Raw genomic sequence first — 11,506 nt, 5'->3', positions numbered from 1 at the left:
ATTTAAAATTTTTTTTTTTTTTTTTTTTTTTTTTTTTTTTCATAAATGAGGTCCTTCGCTTATGTAAACATATACTTTCTATTTCGTGGTTTTAATCATTTTGAAAACATTCGTATGAAAAGATACCTTTATAATGAATATATATATAATTATAATTAATTATAAACGTAAGATAAAATTTATAGTTTTATTAATTCTTCTATTAAGATTATTAATATCCTATTGTTCTTTATAATATTTTAATAAAAGTGAAATGCATGCATAGTATTAAGTGCAGCTACTCGACTAATATTACATTTACTTTCTCAATTAATTTTGTTAGAAACGATAGTATGATAATATATTAAAATTATTTTTTTGTAAAAAATGTTGCCCTCAAACGAATGCATATTGTACGTTATGTTTATTAATGATTAGGTTTGATTTATTTTTCATCCTATCTTTATTGCAATAATTCAATTATCGACGTAGTAAAGAAGAGCTCTTAAAGAAATGGTGAAAATGAGTACAAAAAGAAAAGTATAAGAAACAAACGATAAGACCGATTTTCGCTTTATAATTAAATGTGTCAATTCTTGTTCATATTCATAATTATGTACACGTGCATAATGCATAAAAATGAAAGAATATAAAGTAGAAAGTAGTAGGAAATAACGATGATAAGGTTATTTTATTCATTTCTTAGGAATTAATAGATGTTATTTTGTAACCGAGCATATATCTCATTAAATATTATTGTTGTATTGTTGTAAAGCTGCACGTGGATATTACATTGAAAGCTTAATAATCTTATGAATATTGTAGCTCCAGTTAGATTTACGTCGCATAAACATGTCGCTGAGAGTATTTGAGAAGTATTCTGGCCACGTGGATTAATTTGCTCTTTACATACGGACGCGCATAATTAATTAATAGTATGGATAAGAAAATCATCAAAAACGACATCCGGTGATGCTCGAAGACGAGACCACAATTGCGACTGACAAGACTGATGGGCTCGAATTTCCGGAATGTCACGGCGCGTTCCCGTTCCTTAGCAATTGTCGATTGAACAGCGATGGCTGGAGGAAATAATCGTTGACCGGTCGGATCGTTATTCGGGGCTTCTGCACTGACATTTAGATTGTATTTTTCCTGCCTTTAGTTAGGCCCATTGTAACGATATTTTTAACGAGAGAGAGAGAGAGAGAGAGAGAGAGAGAGAGAGAGAGAGACATTAAACAAGGCACCGGCACGATTTGAATAATTAAACCGAGGGCTACGTACATGGGCAATAAATCGATTCGGTTATCATCTACGCAACTCACTTCTTTCGTTGCGAAGCCCTTTAAATGCTGTCCGTTGAACGATAAAATTTCGTTTCAATGCTCTTGGCCCGATTTGACGAGCGACCGCTAAATTTTCAAGGATTCGTATTTTGCACAAGGCTCCGCGACTTTTCTTACTCATAATTTGTATTTTTAACCTATACGTATCTTTACGAACAAACACGCACGCGCGCGCGCGCGCACACACACACACACACACACAAATACAGAGAGAGAGAGAGAGAGAGAGAGAGAGAGAGAGAGAGAGAGAGAGAGAGAGAGAGAGAGAGAGAGAGAGAGAGAGAGAGAGAGAGAGAGAGAGAGAGAGAGAGAAAATCATTTAACCTTGGTATAAATTTCAAAATAAAAATATTTTTGCTTATAATGGGAATGCTAAATATTTTCGTCGTTTCAGTTTTAATTAATATATTACATTATTTTCATATTGCGCGAATAATAAAAATTTTTCGTATTTAAATATAATTTCTGTGCCGCATCATCGTGACAACAATGAATGACAGATTTATAAATTTTATGGTTTTAATGATGTTATTAGCATTCTTTCAAATTATGAGAATTTAATTTTTTTGTTCATACTATCTACAGTTTAGAATACAGTATGGAGAAGCAATAAATATGAAAATATATTCCAAGAATATCATAATTATAATAAATTACTATTCTTGCAAAGGGTTTAATTTTTATCGACATAATTTTATTGTTATTTCAAAACGTATTATTATCTTAAGATTTATGTATTTATAATTCATTGACTTACCATTAGGTTTATTATAATTATACTAAATTAGAAATATAATATCTCGAAATAATGTAATTTGAGCTTTATTAAAAAGAATGTGCTCAAGGAATTTTCTTATACGATAAATAATTAATTTAATATTAATCATGGAAATCTCATAAATAGCATATAGGTACAGACTATCCATTGCGTTTTTTTTCTTTCAAACAATACTATGAAATATAATATAGGTAACCTTATATAACGATGTAAAGATGTAGAACTTTTATATTATTATTTTATATTTATATTACTTATTTGCATAAGCATTTATTTAACTAATTTTGATTTTTAAAAATGTTTTACAAAATAGCAATTAGAATTTCTAAAAATCAATGATTTATACGTATTTTTGTATAAAAACAAAAACAAACAAAAAACAAAAAGAAAGAAATCGCCTATTATAAACTGTAAGAAACAAATTTGTTTTCAAACCACACAGCGTACCTCTCGATGACTAAACGAAATTCAACTTTGTCAACTATAATAGCAGTTAATGAATTTTTTATTATATTCATAATTAAAAATAAAGTATTTAATTAGACCAGATAGCTCAAATTATGATGATTTATTTGAAAAATTCGAATTGAATCGCATACAAATGAGTTGTATCGAATAATAACATTTATTAAAAAGATATCATGAAAAATAAGATAGAACGACGAATAATGATCATAAATTGTCGCATGAATTAGATTTGTGTGCAACTATGCAACGTACGAGGTACGCCAATTTCATTGCGCGTAGTTAAGTTCGCACTTGCAGCGGATGAAATAAGCGAAGGAGATCGCTGTGGCTTTCCTATTACCGCAAACATTTTTTCCTCCCTGCATCTCAATTACGTAAGCAGAGTGAACTGGAATCCAATGATGTTGAAAAAAAAAAAAAAAAAAAAAAAAAAAAAAAAAAAATTATCATTGAGTTAAATTTGTAAGACATCGTAAGATTAAGTAGCGATGAATCTATTATTTTATTCAGCAAAAAATGGATTAGTTATATACACATAATTCATTATAATATAAGCAAGATTAATTGAAAAATGTGAAACATGGTTATCAATTATTTTTCAATCATCAATTGAAGATTGATCATTTTCTAATAATTAAAGATGTAATGCAGCGTAGTGTAATTTAGAAAATAATTATCATTCGCAAGTGTTATTATAAATGTCGTAACGCTAACTAGTGCATTATACTTTATTCAATTAATCCATTAAACAGAGAAAAATAGCACTTTTTAATACATATTTTTAAGCATTTGAATGAAAACAAAAAAATCGAAAAAAATAATCTTGCATTAAATAAATAATTTGTCAGTTTCAGTTAATTGATTATAAGTTTTTGCCTCATAATATTCTTACAAGCCTTACATCATTGCAGTTATAAAAGTAATATCAAAGACTGAGCTTCGATATAATTAACTAAAAGTTGTCTTTATTTTTACATTTTCGACTCTTTAAATTATACTCTAAACTTGGAAACGTTTCTCGCCCAAATAAACAACCAGGGAATGCATAAAATTGTCTCGTCTCTATGCACGATTGCATAATATGTAATGAACAAACACACTCATCTCGCGCCAATTTCACGTTAACAACGAGGGAACGTGTCTTCTTGCTCGGTTTTTGCTTTCTTTTGTACTTTGTCGAACAGTAGGTCAAATGTCGCGCGGGGCTAGACAATGGGAACGGCTTAGGGGATGATGGTTAGGCGAAGCAAAGGGGCATCAATGACAATTGAAAAATGATAAATCCAATGCTCGTGAACTTTCGCTGATGTGATAATAAAGTTATAAGTCGAAGCCACTATACTCATATATTATAAATTTCTAATCAATTTTATATACTCCCGTGTTACGTACCATAAAAGTCTATAAACCGTAGACGTTCTTTTGATATTAAACATAGACGATTTTTAATAATAAATATGACATCTATTAAGCTTCTGATGCTGCGATATAATTACCCAAGTTACACTGCAATTTAATCGATAATTACTCTGGGCGATTAATGAGATCAATGAGAATTGAATTAAGTACCAATGTGATTTAATAAGTAATTAGGTGCTATTTACTCCTTAAATGGCGCATTATTCTTCAAATAAATTGATTGGTAACCAATTGATATATATATATATATATATATATATATATATATATATATAGCTATATCGCAGTTAAATTACTGACACTTTTTAAAAATATTTGACTCACCAAAACCTTAGAGATTAAATCAAAGAAAGCAGCCGAAGATCTAGCGAAATCCAAGATAGTATAAATCATTTCTCTTTACATATTCTTTCACGTGCTAATACGTAATTGAGCCAATAATATTCTGTTGTATAACAAGATGTAAAAATATTTCTGGAAGGAATTTGATTTGTTGAAAATTTGAAAAAGTAGCAGTGTGGTTATTTAAACGATAGATAGTAATGTCAGTAAAAAAAAAGAAAAAATTAAAAATAAGAGCTGAAATATATTTTCGTGAATGGTAAAAATTATTTTCATTGGATTGTACGACCTAAAATGATTCAGAATATTTTTGTAATCTCATATTAATTTATATCTGTATTGAACATCATTTTTTTTTTGTTTTTCTTTTTTTCTTTTTGTTTTTATATTACTCAATAATTTTAATTTTTCCATTTTCAAATCTATATTTTAGCTATATTTACACAATAAACAAAAAACGCCAAAATAGTTTTTCCTCCACTTATATTTTCATCCGCATCTTCATCTTAAATTATAATTTTGTTTTTTAATACGTAAAATAGATCGTTTTAATTCATATAAATATGCATAGGATGTTACAATTATCAAAATTAATTTGTTGAGTAAGTAAACTATTCATATTAATGTAATATAATTATATATTAATTTGACCTACAATTATGAAATGAAAATGAAAATTAACTTGATTATACTGTAGATTTAGTAATAATTCGTAATTTATTTTATAGCAAATCATTATTTTATTTAAATATTATTTTATGACTTGAACGCATAGATAAATGTAATAATGAAAATTCAGATAAAACAATATGTTACATTGCAAAGAATTTTTGTCGTTCTTTATGTGAATGTAATTTTACAAAAATTTATATATTTGATAATATATTTAAAAAAGAAAATTCATTAAAAATATAAATATTATATTATTAAATCTGTGATAAATCTGTAGTAAAATGTATTTCATATAATTCTAAATAGGTATATTAATTCATGGAATAATTTTTCTAAAGTAATATATTATTAAAAAATAGTCGAATATTCTATTAGAAACGTAATTATTATCTCATACCTTCGAGAAGATGCCTTTATGAATCACTAAATTATCTACTATCACTGCATTAAATATTGTACGAATCTTTTCATTTATATTAGCCATTAAAAAATTCTCACATTCTTATTTAGAACTTTTTGAGGTCACTGCATAAAGAGTAGCAGTCTAAACTTAATTTATTAAACCTGAAATCTCTTAACCTTAATTGGTTCGGAAAGAAAAATTTTATAAAATCGAAATTGTTATTACAGTTTTACAAAATACACGATCAAACAGGCTTTTTTTATTTTATACAATAAAGTATACATTGAAAATCAAATTTACTTCATATTTAATATAAACTTTATAAAGAGTACATATGTATTCTATTAAATATGTATTAAGTATGCAACGTATTCTATTGAATTATCGAGAATATAATACAATTGAATTATAAAATTATTATACTTAATAATAATAAATTAAGTAAGTTAACAAAATAAATACTAATTAAATACTATTGCATATTTTTTTATTATACACATAAGCATGCCAAAATTGATTTTTCAACGGATCGTCGATTATTTCAAACAAAAGAGAGTAGACTTATAATGTTATAATCATGGGAATATACATATATATATTCCCATGATTATAACATTCATTCATATATATAGATAAATATATATATATATATATATATATATATATGAAGTAATGGAAAAAACAGTATATTACATGAAATATCTGTTAAAGTAACCAATAAAAAAAATTCATTATTTTCATTTGTGACGAGTAAATATTAAATAAATTATAGGGTCGTACTTTTCAAATATTCAAATAAAAAAATTCCAATATTTAAATTTGTTATACCTTTAGTATGCTATAATTTGGAATTCTTTTTATAGCTATAAAATAATGATGTATATATATATATATATATATATATATATATATATATATATACAAATTTAAATCAATAGATTATCTTTAATTATATTAAATTGACTAACAGTTTTTAATTTCGTTTATTTCTTGATATAATTACTAGTGATAATATGTTTTAAATCTTATAAATTATTGTATTAATATACTAGTAGACATTCATTAAGTAGCATCGACACATTATTTTCAATTATCGATTTAAGCAAGTAATAATAAAATATTAATGAATTTTATGGATGTAATTAAGTATGCGTTATAATGATATTACAGTAATATCGGCATTTTAAAAATTGGAAATGAAAATGTAATTGACTGCGATTAATGTCTTGAGTTTTCTTCATATTATTGTGCATATTGAATTTTTATTTAATTTATGACAATATTATAATTTTAACAATCAAGATCAAATATTTAATATTAATTACTATAGTTATAAAAATTTTATATTTTTATTCTTGGTAAATATTTTGTGATAATCATTCGCATATATATGTAGACCTTAAAGTGCAAATATATTTCATAATTGTAAAAGCTTCGTATGATTATCTACGATCATTACTTTTTAAACTTCATTATATTAATTTTTCCAACACAATATTATAAACGTTTTTGCTATTTAAACCTTATTGAATTAAATTTAGATGTGAGACAAAAAAAAAAAAAAAAAACAAAATTTAATATCCTTCGTCATTTCCTGGATACATCGTAGTTGTCAAAAGTAAAAGCAAGAAACTTTCCAATTAAAAAGATTCTAGTACTTTTCCATTATAGCAGTTATACTTCCATTAGTTGTTGATATTAATTTAAAAATATTTACAAATATTTTTTAAAATATACTTTACAAGAAGTTTGGATTAATATGATAGTTTGAAATTTAAAATAGAAAAAGCAAAATTTTAAAGAAGGAAGTACAAAGCGATGAAAATAAAATAATTAATGTAAATGTAAAAGTATACTTATTAAATAACTAAAAATTTTCTTCTATTCAAATAAATGTATGAAAATAAATATTAAATAGATAGAAAATCGTTGTCGAATGTAATTTGCATAGTTTAGTTCTATCCTTATCAGTTCGTGAATAATCTATTTTAAACTTGGCAAGAGAAATGGTTTTCATTTCTGCCTTCATAAAGCTCATTTTATTTAAAGTATTATATTATTAATTTATCGCCAATGTATTTTTTCGTATTTTTATTATACAATTATTGAGAATGAATATTATGTATTATTATTTTTTGCCTAGTTTGAGATAATTGAAGTGCACGAGGTAAATCTGCTTTCCTCGAGAAAAAAATTATTTATGCGTGAATTTAAATTGTACATAATAAGTAGCGAATAATTATGAATTTCAATTTCATTTAGTAAGATTTATGTGTGTATTATGAAGATGACAAATATCCTCATAAAAAATAAATTAATTCCAGTACTATTAGTATTCCTCATTCTCCAATTCGCTCAAATGTAAAATCACTCACAATAGTTATTAAATACTAATTCAATATAATTTCACAAACAGTAAGTGAGTATTGAGTAACGAATAAAGTGATTGTTTTACTATTTCGAAAATTAAATAATAAAGTATTTAAGATTTAATAGCGGTCAATTAATAAACTATCCATTCTTTATGTCGAGAAAGATTTATTATTTCAGTATTAGAAGACAAATCTTCTATTGGACAAAATCTACGTAAAAAATTTTGAAGTAATATTGAAATATAAATAATAGCCTTTGAAGCACATGTGCAATGCTTCGTATTATTGTGAAGAAAATTGAAAAATATATTTTGAAAAGTGTATTCTTAATCTTATTAACAAAATTGTCAAGACGTTAATTTACTTTACAGTCAATAATTTAGTTTCATTGAGGCCGTAATTGATAATTTAAAAATATAATTTCGATAAACAGCAATTATAAATAATACAATAAACGGATGGATTTATTCCTTAATAAAGAAACGGCTTTATCATTATATCAACAGGCTATTGACTCATAGAATTAATTCTAATTTAAATAAGTCGGAGATACAAAATTAAATGTCACCGTAAAGAACAATAGATGCAATGACGAATAAATAATGAATGGAAAAATTTTAAGACTCGAAGCTCTCTGTGTAGTAAATATTTTCATCTTTGAAATAAAATGAGAAGAAGTGGATAATTTGAAAACATAATTTTGAGTAAAACGGAAAATTAAAAAAAAAAAACAATATTATCGTGTTAATTTGTTTTCTTCTTCTTCTTCTTTTTTTTTTTTTTTTTTTTTTTTTTTTTTTTTTTTTTTTTTTTTTTTTTTTTTTTTTTTTTTTTTTTTTTTTTTTTTTTAATTGACGTTTCGAATGACTATTGGATTTTTTCAAAATACCTCACTGAATCGACAAGTTTTTCTATCAATTGTACACATCGAAAGTAAGAGGCGAAGACTGTGAAGGTGTATGTTTTAATGGCGAAATTGAAAATTCATATTTTTTTATCTTACAATAATTTAATTTAAAAAAAAAAAAAAAAAAAAAAAAAAAAAAAACCTATAGGCTATGAATGGCTAAAAAGATATATAAAGTGATGCGACATTGACTCTATTTATTCTTTTTTTTTTATCTGATGTAAAAACATTTTAAAATATTCATTTAAATTTTGTAAATTGGTAATGATGATATCAAACCATTAATGTTATTTAAATTCTACGATGAATAATTTTAAATAATCACTTTAAGATTATTTACTTCGATTTAATTAATCCAATTCGTGAATATTTTATCGTAGTTATTAAAAAAACAAAAACAAAAAACAAAAAACAAAAAATAAAAAAACTTTTATTATATTAAATTAGTTAATAAGTAACATCATCGGTTACTAACATCTTCAAAGACATGTGCAAACATTTTCGAATATAAAATTTGTATAAGGATTCAAGTAGTTAAATGAAAAATTTTTCTAATTGAATATTCGTAAAAGTTTATGCTTAATATTTCCAAGTTCGTACTTATAAAAGCTGTTGATGTAATATGAAAATACACTAAGGAAATCCTATATTTTAATTAACATATATATTTCGTTTGAATGCAGTTGGCCCTTTTTGTTAATAACAAATTTTACCGATAGATAATTCGTGTTTAAGAACATTTTTATTTTTGTAGCAGAAAATTATTAATGAAATTTGGATATTCGAATTAACTTATTTGTGAAATATTGATGAAACGAGACTTATGATATTAAATTTATTAAAAATTTATGCGCAAATTAGATGGGAAGTTATGGCTTATTTACTAACGAGTATTTTTTTTTTTTTTTTTTTTTTTTTTATTAAATTTTCACTAAGAAGATTATATAATATTGCCTAATTCAAGAATGTAGAGATGTATAATACAAAATTTTTTAGCAATTGATTTTTACGTGAATGTTGAAATAAATGGCGTAATTTCGAATTTCATAAAGAATTTCAGACGATGAAAATGAAATGTGTTCATAGTCGATATTTTAACGTGCGAGGCTTGAATGTTTGAAGCTTTACTTTACCTTTTCATATTCTGCAATTTAAATATTATTTTATTGTTATTTGCAATTAAGAACGATAACATTACATAAATTTTACTTATGATTTTTACATTAGACAAGCGCTTCGTCAAAGCATATAGTGATCGATGTTATAATATTAAACATTGGAGAAAGTTGAATGTGAAATAGGTAATCATGTAGTTATTACTTTGGTTATTAGTCTCATCTATATTTGCTATTGTAATAATGTAAACACATCGTGTGTAGCTGCTAGCTGGAGCATCGGCATTTAGGAATTTCAGCAACGGACTGTCGTAGCTCATACTGAGTAATATTGTCAAGTAAATATGTCAAAAAGTTGACGAAAATTTCAATTACGATATACGGCTCTTATAATGTGGAAAACGACGCAATAAACGCAATAATCATTAATTATCATTCGACATTGTTAGGTTTGTTAATTAGAGCCGGGTGTGTGAATTAGGAGTACCTAGGAATACATTTTTCGTAAAGCGAACGAAGGTTGCCTCGAGGAGGATCGAACACATTGTTTTTTTTCTTTCTATTTTTCTTGTTAAGCAACTCTAAAGGAGAATTGTACTTGGACATAATAAACCGACACGAGCTTCAACATGATAGCCGATAGCATTAGCCATCATAACTTTATCATATGTTCAAAGACTTCAATTGGCGAAATATTATGGATCAATGAGTATTAAGCGATCCATCGATTTCATGGCGATAAGATTAATGAATGCCCATGGCTTTTGGAAGGAATAAAGTCATGAGATGATGATGCACGCAATCGTCCGCAATTATTGCTTTAAAAAACGAACATTCCAATATGATTTATGTCCTACGTGCCGTTTATTTCAAATTTACGTTGGTCGAATAATTTAAATAATTTATAGAAACGCTGGGTTGGTAGGATGTTCGTTTAGGTTCGGGCTAATTATTTTCTACTTTAATAAGCGGAGTCTAGCAAGTTATGCAAAATAACGACTGAAATCTCGATACTAGTAAGGCGTATCGTAGTATTGTATTATTCAACAGCAGATAAACTCCCCGACAAACAATAATGATTTTACAATGTTTCCATCGGTCGTCCGGGTATGAATTTTTAAAAAAAATTTCACCTATAAAAACTGCATTGGCTTGCACAGTGACGATAACTCCAAGCTGCATAAGCGTATGTAGGTAAGCATGATTATAGCACCACTTTCTCACTTGATAAATGAAATGACAGCTCCTCTCACTCTCTCTCTCTCTCTCTCTCTCTCTATCTCTATCTCTATCTCTCTATCTCTCTATCTCTCTATCTCTCTATCTCTCTATCTCTCTATCTCTCTATCTCTCTATCTCTCTATCTCTCTATCTCTCTATCTCTCTATCTCTCTATCTCTCTATCTCTCTATCTCTCTATCTCTCTATCTCTCTATCTCTCTATCTCTCTATCTCTCTATCTCTCTATCTCTCTATCTCTCTATCTCTCTATCTCTCTATCTCTCTATCTCTCTATCTCTCTATCTCTCTATCTCTCTATCTCTCTATCTCTCTATCTCTCTATCTATCTCTATCTCTATCTCTATCTCTATCTCTATCTCTCACATTCTATCCCTCGCAAACCCGTGCCAAACGTGGCAGTAGACTACTAGGCAACTCGGACAACTTATCGAACATTAATTATGGAAAATTGCATAGAGCA

The sequence above is a fragment of the Ceratosolen solmsi genome, unplaced genomic scaffold (assembly GCF_000503995.2).
Source record: "Ceratosolen solmsi marchali unplaced genomic scaffold, CerSol_1.0 scaffold57, whole genome shotgun sequence".
NCBI lineage: Eukaryota > Metazoa > Arthropoda > Insecta > Hymenoptera > Agaonidae > Ceratosolen > Ceratosolen solmsi.
This window is presented reverse-complemented; position numbering follows the sequence as displayed.